We start from the raw sequence: 9,496 nt of genomic DNA on the forward strand, positions 1-9,496 counted from the left end.
CCTCACCTCTATGTGTATATACTGAGGAGAATATAACTGACCTCTATGTGTATATACTGAGGAGACTCTACCTCACCTCTATGTGTATATACTGAGGAGAATCTACCTCACCTCTGTGTATATACTGAGGAGAATCTACCTCACCTCTATGTGTATATACTGAGGAGAATCTACCTCACCTCTATGTGTATATACTGAGGAGAATATTACTGACCTCTATGTGTATATACTGAGGAGAATATTACTGACCTCTATGTGTATATACTGAGGAGAATCTACCTCACCCCTCTGTGTATATACTGAGGAGAATCTGACGCTCCTCTATGTGTATATACTGAGGAGAATCTAACTGACCTCTGTATATATACTGAGGAGACTCTACCTCACCTCTATGTGTATATACTGAGAAGAATATTACTGACCTCTATGTGTATATACTGAGGTGAATATAACTGACCTCTATGTATATACTGAAAGGCTGCAAAGTACATAAGAAAGCGGCCATGGACTGCAGAGATGGAGCATGCCTTTAAGGCTAAGAAGGGGCTGCAACCTCCAGTCTGGGGGTAAATTTGAATAAAAAGGGGTGTTACCTTTTAGGGTAAAAAGTGAGGAGATTGGGAGGGGTGGCACATTCTGCAGAGGGACATGGGTACATGCAGTCTGAGGAGAATCTAATGCTCCTGTATGTGTATACATATTTTATTCCTCGGTTCCTCTGAAGTTACCTCGACTTTGTAAAATTTTTCATGCCAACAACATCTGACCACCTGTACCAAGTCAACTCAGGCGAAGTCGGGTATATCAGCTAGTGTATAATATTGAACTATTAAACAATTGTAACGATATGCAGTGAGGGCCTTGCTCACCAGTTACAAGCTATGAGGAAACAGGGGTGACACAAGAGTGCTTGGTGTGTACAATGGTCTAGCCATAACGCTGTATAAGCTGGTCACCAGGCGATTTCTGTGTATGTACAAATGTAAAGTGCATTAGGGTGTGAGAGATACAGTAGGCTGAAGGGGGTCAGGCTCTGAAGGGGACTGGGAGTGGGGTAAAAGAAAAGATACATTGGTGAATGTGATAGGCCTCCCTAAAGATATGTGTTTTTAAAGGGGTTGAGTTAAAATATGTGTCTGCCCACCACTATAGAGATTAGTGCCACCCTGGTATCATTACAGGAATGGATATAACATAAAAAAAATCTAAATGTAAGAAATGTCTTAAAATAAAGAAACTATGCAAACTGGTTCAATTCCGTCTTCCCTGCTGAACCTTGTTTACAGGCTGCAGCACTGATGTTCCCGTATACCCACGTGCCCGCTGCAAGCAGTCACTAGACTAAGTGGGGTACATGCCGTACAGCACTGTGTTTAGTGATTGGCTGCAGTGCTCATGTGTGTATATTGGTACGTCACCCCTGCGGTCCTGGAGCGGTGGAGATCTCTCCAGTGAGTCTACAGTATCATCTTTTGTTATTTGTTAAATGTTAGGAGTGATGCAATCAGATTTGGTAGAACATGTCTACAGCAGGAGAATAGCCACCAGCGTGTCCTATACTGTGGCCTAGATCAGCAAAGGTGAAAAAAAGAAATACATGTTGGACTGAATGTCCATGGGCAAATTTGATTTGTGGAACCCGCGCAGGAGATCTGCAAATCAAGCTGCCACATGCGGATGTAATTTCCCCCCCCCCCCCCCCCCCCCGGCGTGTATACCACATGCACAGGAAGAAATCGCAGCGTACTCCATTTTTCTGCAGATCCCATAGGAAAAGCTTCCATTTAAGTCAATGGAAGCTGTCCGATTTGCGGCACAGCCACAGCTGTCACTGTGGACGTGCCGTGAATCTACGGGAAAGCAGAAGTTTAAAAAATAAAATAAGATTGCACTGCGCTTGCGTCCAGGAAACGCTGGCTGCGCGTCTTGACGCGTCCGCCGTGCTATAGAAAGAAGAACCGTCCGGCACGGGGGAGACCTGTGCTGGATCTGGAAGGTAAGAAAATGTATTTTCTGTCCATGTCTGCAGGCACGGCTCGATTTTGCTGCGGGATTCAGCAGATGGAATCCGTGCGTGTAAGTGGAAATTGAGCCTTATGACTTATTCACACGGGTGTATTTTTCCTCAGTATTTTGTGAGCCAAAACCAGGAGCGGGTCCAAAATGCGGAAGAAATGCAAAACTTTCCAATATACTTTCTCTTTGTACGTTCCACTCCTGGTTTTGGCTCACAAAATACTGAGGAAAAATACGCCCGTGTGAAAAAGCCCTTAAAGTAATTAGCGGTGAGATCACTGCAAAGAGGTTTAATTCAGTTTGTCAGTATGCTAGTATTCTGTGATGCTACAAGTATATTCTTGTGTTCCAAATCAAGGGTTAAGTACGAGCCGCTTGGAGAATCACTGACACATCACATAGCACTTGTGTATTCACAAATGATTTCATTTATTTGCTAACAAGCAGAAGTATTTATAGTCCTTTTAGACAGACATTGAAAACAAGACTAGAGAGCACCTTACTTATACGTATGCATAACGTGTTACGATTCATTATTATTATTATTGGTTACTAAAGCTTAACATGTGATGTTGGTCTCCGGGCAGAACTCCTCTCAGGTCACACAGGGCTTGCATGATAACTGTCTCTGGGGTCATTAATTAATCTATAAGCATTCATGAGCTTACATGCTGGCAACCATTTATCAGTTAAGGCTTACATGGTTGTATTCATATGTGTATATATAAAAGTACATTCATTTTAAGGATTATATGGAGATATAATCTGGATACGTGTTAAGCAAGATAGAGAGCAATGGAAAAACACAGAAAAGGATAGAGGACAAAATGGAGTATAGAAAACATTATGGTTTCTCTCACAGAAGTAAAAATGTGAAAAGTCCGGTTTGCTAAATTTGTAATGTATTTAAAATGTAAATACAGCCAGAAAACAGCATAATATGAGCCTAAATGGCTCTTTGTCAAAGAGATAAAGCTATGATATAATAATTTCTTAATATCTATATAATATACCCGCACTATACATGTACAATGTAGAACTTCAATAGAACCTGTTAATAGGTTCAAACGGCCCACAACATGGCCAGCATGAACTACGGAGGGGCAAGTACACTGCAGGCTGGTACATTTTATACTGAAGGGTTGTGGCATTCACACTTGTGTTGTATTTTCCATCTTTCATCTTTTTTTGCTGTTAGGTATTTTCTATGTCCAATATTATGCTAATTATTTTTCTTTCTAGGCAGAAAACATCAGCTTATCTCCTCATAATGAACCTGTTGAGGCCCTCAAGATCAACATCAAGCTGCGGAGATGCCATAAAAAGTCCTTTTCTTCTTCATTCTCTCATAAATAAAGAGAATAAATAAATCTGCCGTCTCTTCCAGTACCATCAGCATAAAACACAGTAGATAGACCCTGAAGAGATATACTGTAGCTTATAAACCCATCAGCTAACAAGTCAGGAACAATAAGGAACATATAATAATAATCTTTATTTGTATAGCGCCAACATATTCCGCAGCGCTTACATATACAGGGGGAATACAGAAAGACAAAAGTACAAAAATTACAGAACCACGGTTACATAGTAATCAGTTGATGGAAACAATAGGGGTGAGGGTCCTGCTCCAACGAGCTTACATACTACAAGTAATGGGGTGATACAGAAGGTAAAGGGCTGGAGATGTGCATGGTATGGCGAGGTGGAGAGTGAGGGATTCTATACACATAAACAAAGGTCAGACGTTCAGCCGTGTGACAGTAGAATCAGTATGACTGCAGGGGCAGTTGATGGTGGCTAGCAGGGGTTGCAGTCACTAGGACAATGAGCATGTTATCAGGTGGAGTATCAAGGGGCTTGGTTAAGGAGATATGGTACGCCTCCCTGAAGAGGTGCGTTTTTAGAGCATGCCTGAAGTTCTGTGAGTCCTGGATTGCCCAGATAGCCTTTGGTAGTGTGTTCCAGAGGACTGGTGCTGCTCTGGAGAAGTCTTGGAGGTGGGAATGAGAGGTTCGAATTAAAGGGGCGCTCAGTCTAGTTTTGTTAGCAGAGCGGAGAGCCCGGGCTGAGTGATGGATTGAGATGAGGGAGGCAATGTAGGGTGGTGCTGCGCTGTGGAGGGCTTTATGGATGAAGGTAGTGAGTTTAAATTGAATTCTGTATTTAACGAATAGAAATCTGTTGCAAAATATCCTCCACAAGAAGCCGATTCCCTGATAATATAGGAGTCACTTTTGGAGCATTTTTGGTGGTTTTCATTTTAGATGAAATGAGGAAAAAATTCTGAAGGGGTAAGGGGGGCATCAGCCTAGGAGCAGCATACTATGGATGCCTGGATTGGGTAACAGCCACCACCTTCCATAGTATCCGTGTCTCCTACTGCTGTATATGGCACTAATATTTAGGCTGTGTATATTGGTATTATCTGGCCCTAACATTGGACCCTTATGTGAATACCAGCAAATAAATATAGCGGGCCAACTCACCAACCAATAGCAATCACTGGTTCATTTATACTGTAGACCCCCAGTTGTTAATTAAATATATACAGATTCCAGCCGTCCTTAGAAGTTTATAAGAACCTGTACTTTTTTAGGGGTTGGCAAAATCCACAACAGGACAGGATGGCTGACCTGTTTCAGGTTACACTAGCCTTTGTTCATTGTGAAATAATTAAACAGTATAAGCTAACAGATATAAGCCGACTTCTGATGTTATGAATATCACCAACCGCCAATGCAATATGAGTTTTATATTTTACGAATTCCAGTGGACTGCTGCAATCTACAGATGTATCATACAGTGTATACTGTTTGCCTTTATTTAGACAATTTGGTAATAATATTTGGCCCCGCAGGATGCTAATATTTATGCACTGAATTGATATTTCTGGCCACAATATGTTTTGCTTTAAGTATTTATAATATGGGATTATTTTTATTGCAATATAAAACTATTATGTGAGCAGTGAAAGCACTGAGTGCTGTAGATATGCAGGCAGTGTGTGATGATATTTGGGCACTGTATGGCATTCTGGTGCTTCATAGCCACTAATTGATGACTTATCCTCAGAATAGGTGAATAATAGTTTACTGCCGAAAAAACCCTTTGTGGCATGATAACATTGAATCCGCCAAAGAGCATAGGGAAAAGGGTTTGGACACCAACTGTAAGTGAAGCTGCACCGCTGGAGCCACTTTTTATAAAATAATAGAAAATTACATGAAGACCTTCATATCAATATCTGGGATGTCAGCACCTTTTTGTAAAGAAGAACCCTTCTGGGCTCACATTTTACCTGCAGCAAATGTTGCAGTTGTACCAGTCCCCCCTGCAGCTGACAAGGAGGATGGCTGATAATGCCTAGGAGAACAGACTTAATAGTTTTTTCAAAAGGCGCATAACCTCACAATGTATAAAAAATAGGCTGCATGCTGCCGAAATCAACTTACTAACTTCACTGACTTTTCATGGATTTCTGACCCCCTTCGATTGTATGTGCATCCTCTTTTAAAGAACAGATTGGACGACACCATGTGACTGCATTTGCACCCAAATGGTTCCAATTCTGGATGTTATCTGTCCATTTATGCTCTCAGAAAGTTATAAATATCTATAAAGACAGTTGTATAAAGCTAGAACCAGTGTATCACTATCTAAATGTGCAGCTAAGGGCATAAACAGGTGGGCGTGTTTAAGTCCCGTTATGCAGCCGTGAAAATCATGGGCGCATAACAGGATGAAATGAAACCATGGATGATAATGTACATGAGCGATTCTTTCCTCACCCCTGTACATCGTATCACACTTGTGTGCAAGGTGCACACAAGTGTGATACTATGAGAGGTTTCCCACTGAAAACAATGGGAAACACTTGCCGATCGCTACTTTACTGAAATAATGGGAGTCGTTTCTGACACCAAAATGCCTCGCAGGCACGGGGAAAGAGCATGTTCTCTAGCGCGATATGGGTCCGTGTTTCACGGCCCGATAAAGCGCACACCCATGTGAATTTAGCCTTAGACAGAGCAAAGTGGAGCCCTTTTCCTGCTGTGTAGTTAAGGGAAAACGTATTTCTCAGCCCCACCTTCATCTAGCTGCATAGCAGAAGGGGAGCTTTGTACAAAAACTATACAGAACAGCCTGATAAAACCTATTGCAATAATGCTTAGAATCGCCTATTCTGCACATTAAAAAAAAAACTGTAGTTACTCTTAAAGGAATTGCTGTACAAAAAGTATCCTGGGGTCTTTAGCTTGTTTACCAAAAAAAGAAGAAGAAAATCAAACTGAAGAAAAAATGAAATAAAAACGCATTAAAATTTTAGGCTAAACCGCCCAACCTTAAAGTGGTTTTCCAGACATGAATATTATGAATGACCTCTTAACCCTTTAAGGACCAAGCACGGTGAATATACGGTACTTGGTCCTGGGCTTTAATTCCTGCCGATAGCAGATGTACAGTGTGGGATTAAGGCCTCTTTCACATGGACAACAAAGTCAGGTGATTATTTCGCATTGCGACAAATCACATGTATGTGGGTATTTCCTATGCTTTCCTATGAGTTCCTTCACATTTGTTTTGTAGCATGCAAGACTACGAGACAAAAAAACGTGCGGGTTTTGCAAAATGCACATGACTTGCGATGTTTTGCAGCCCATGTTTCCCTATGGAGCCTTCCCCTCTGTTGCATCGCATTGCACAAAAACTTTTATTTTATGCGGTGTGATGATGCAACTTTTACAATAGGAAGTCCTACTGTAAAAGCCCTAAAATAAGCCCTAGCTGCATAAAAAAAACAAAAAAAACACATACATCACCTAAGAAGCGCTGTCAGCTCAGCCACGTCTTCTACCTGGTCCTGGTTCAGTGAATGGCTGTGATTGGTTCATCAAGCACTGGCTCTGATTGGCTGAGCACCCAGCACTCAGCCAATCAGAGGCAGCAGTCCCTGGAGGCGGCAATTTTCAAATCTCTGACCAGAAGAGATCATAGAATGGTAGAGTTGAAGGGACCTCCAGGGTCATCGGGTCTAACCCCCTGCTCAGTGCAGGATTTGCTAAATCATCCCAGATAGATATGTGTCCAGCCTTTGAACACTTCAGTTGAAGGAGAACTCACCACCTCCCGTGGTAACCTGTTCCACTCATCGATCACCCTCACTGTCAGAAAGTTTTTTCTAATATCTAATTTGTGTCTCCTCCCTTACAGTTTCATCCCATTGCTTCTAGTCTTTCCTTTTGCAAATTGGAATAGGACTGATCCCTCTGCACTGTGACAACCCTTCAGATATTTGTAGATAGCTATTAAGTCTCCTCTCAGCCTTCTTTTTTGCAAGCTAAACATTCCCAGGTCCTTTAACCGCTCCTCATAGGACATGATTTGCAGACCGCTCACCATCTTGGTAACTCTTCTCTGAACTTGCTTTAGTTTGTCTATGCCTTTTTTTAAAGTAGAGTGCCCAGAACTGGACACAGTATTCCAGATGAGGTTTAACTAAGGAAGAGTAGAGGTAGATAATTACCTCATGTGATCTAGACACTATGCTTCTCTTAATACATCCCAGAATTGTGTTTGCCTTTTTGGCTGCTGCATCACATGTTTTACTCATGTTCAGTCTATGATGTATTAGTATACCCAAGTCTTTGTCACATGTGCTGCTGCTTAGCTCAATTCCTCCCATTCTTTATGTGCTTTCTTCATTTTTCTTGCCGAGATATAGGACTTTGCATTTCTCCTTGTTATATACCATTCTGTTAGTCACTGCCCACTGTGCAAGCTTTTCTAGATCTTTTTGAATACTCTCTGTCTTCCCTAGTGTTAGCTATCCCTCCTAGCTTTGTGTCGTCAGCAAATTTGATCAGTTTCTAATAAATTCCCTCCTCCAGATCATTTATAAAAATGTTGAACAACACTGGGCCTAGGAGAGAGCGTTGCGGTGCCTCACTTGATACATTCTTCCACTTGGATGTGCAACCATTTATGAACACTCTTTGAGTACGATCACTCAGCCAGTTGTCAATCCACCTAACAGTTGCCTTGTCAATCCCATATTTGGTCATTTTTTCAATAAGTATAGTATGAGATACTTTGTCAAATGCTTTACTAAGGTCAAGATAAACTATATTCACCGCATTTCCCTGATCAACCCAGTCAGTGATTCCGTCATAGAATGAAATTAGATTTGTCTAGCATGACATGTTTGCTACAAACCCATGCTGGCTCTGGTTAATTACTCCATTTTTATCCAAGTACTTGCATACATGCTGTTTACTAATTTGTTCAAAGATCTTTCCCGGTGTAAAAGTCAGGCTCACAGGCCTGTAGTTTCCTGGATCCACCTTCTTCCCTTTTTTTGAAGATAGGGACAACATTTGCCCTTTTCCAAATTTCTGGGACTTGTCCTGTTCTCCAGGAGTTTTCAAAGATTATGGCGAGTGGTTCAGCAATTACCTCCGCAGCTGTTAGTGCGACTGTGAAGTGTAAAAGGCTGGCAGAAGGACAGGCCTCCCTCTTTCACCCATTGGACCCTCGCAATGTATTCGTGGGATCCTAATGGGATGCTATAGCACCTGGAGGCCTAGATATGGCCTCCAGGTGTGCTGTCCATGCTGGCCTATGTGGCTCAGTCTCTGGCTAACCTCATGGGATTTCTAATTTCTATAAAAATAAAGAACAAATATACTGATATTCAAGTTTCTAAGTGAACATAAATAAAAAGTTAGAGAAGTATAAGAAAATAGTTAAAAAATAAAAGTCAAAATAAATACAATAAAACCCCACCTTTCCCTCTTTACTATGTAAATGAATAAATAAATACAAAAAAATCACATATGGTATCGCTGCATTCGTAATGACTAAGGGAAAAAAGTTAGCTTGTTATTTAACCCACACAATGCACGACATGCAAACAAATACAAAAAACATAGCGAACATAGCTAATTTTGCCTATCTCGCCTTACAAAAAATGGAATAGAAAGTGATCAAAACGTTGCATGGATCAAGATATAGCACCATAATAATGTATAACTCATCCTAGGAAAGAAAAAAACACAGTTGAGAAAAAATAAAAATGTTAGAGGTCCTTAAATGCAGCAATAAACAAAAAATACGCTTTTTCATAAAAATGTTAAAAAGTTGCAAAAAAAAGAACTATATAAGGGCTTATTCAGATATGCGTATATCGGTCGGGTTTTCACGCCTGACCAATATACTCTGCCCTTCCCTGCAAAGGGAGGAGGCGGGCTGGGCCAGGAGCTAGTGCTTTGAGCTCCCGACCCCTCTCCGACCCCGGCCACTGTTTGCAATGAGAGGGGCAGGGTGGAACCTAGCCCTGTCCCTGTTCCTGCTCTTCCATTTCAAACAGTGGCCGGGGATGGAGAGGGGGCGGGAGTTCAATGCACTAGCTCCTGGCCCGGCCCGCCTCCTCGCCTTGCAGAGAAGGGCATCGTATATAAGTCGGGCGTGAAAACCTGAC

This window comes from Eleutherodactylus coqui, chromosome 1 (genome assembly GCF_035609145.1).
Source record: "Eleutherodactylus coqui strain aEleCoq1 chromosome 1, aEleCoq1.hap1, whole genome shotgun sequence".
NCBI lineage: Eukaryota > Metazoa > Chordata > Amphibia > Anura > Eleutherodactylidae > Eleutherodactylus > Eleutherodactylus coqui.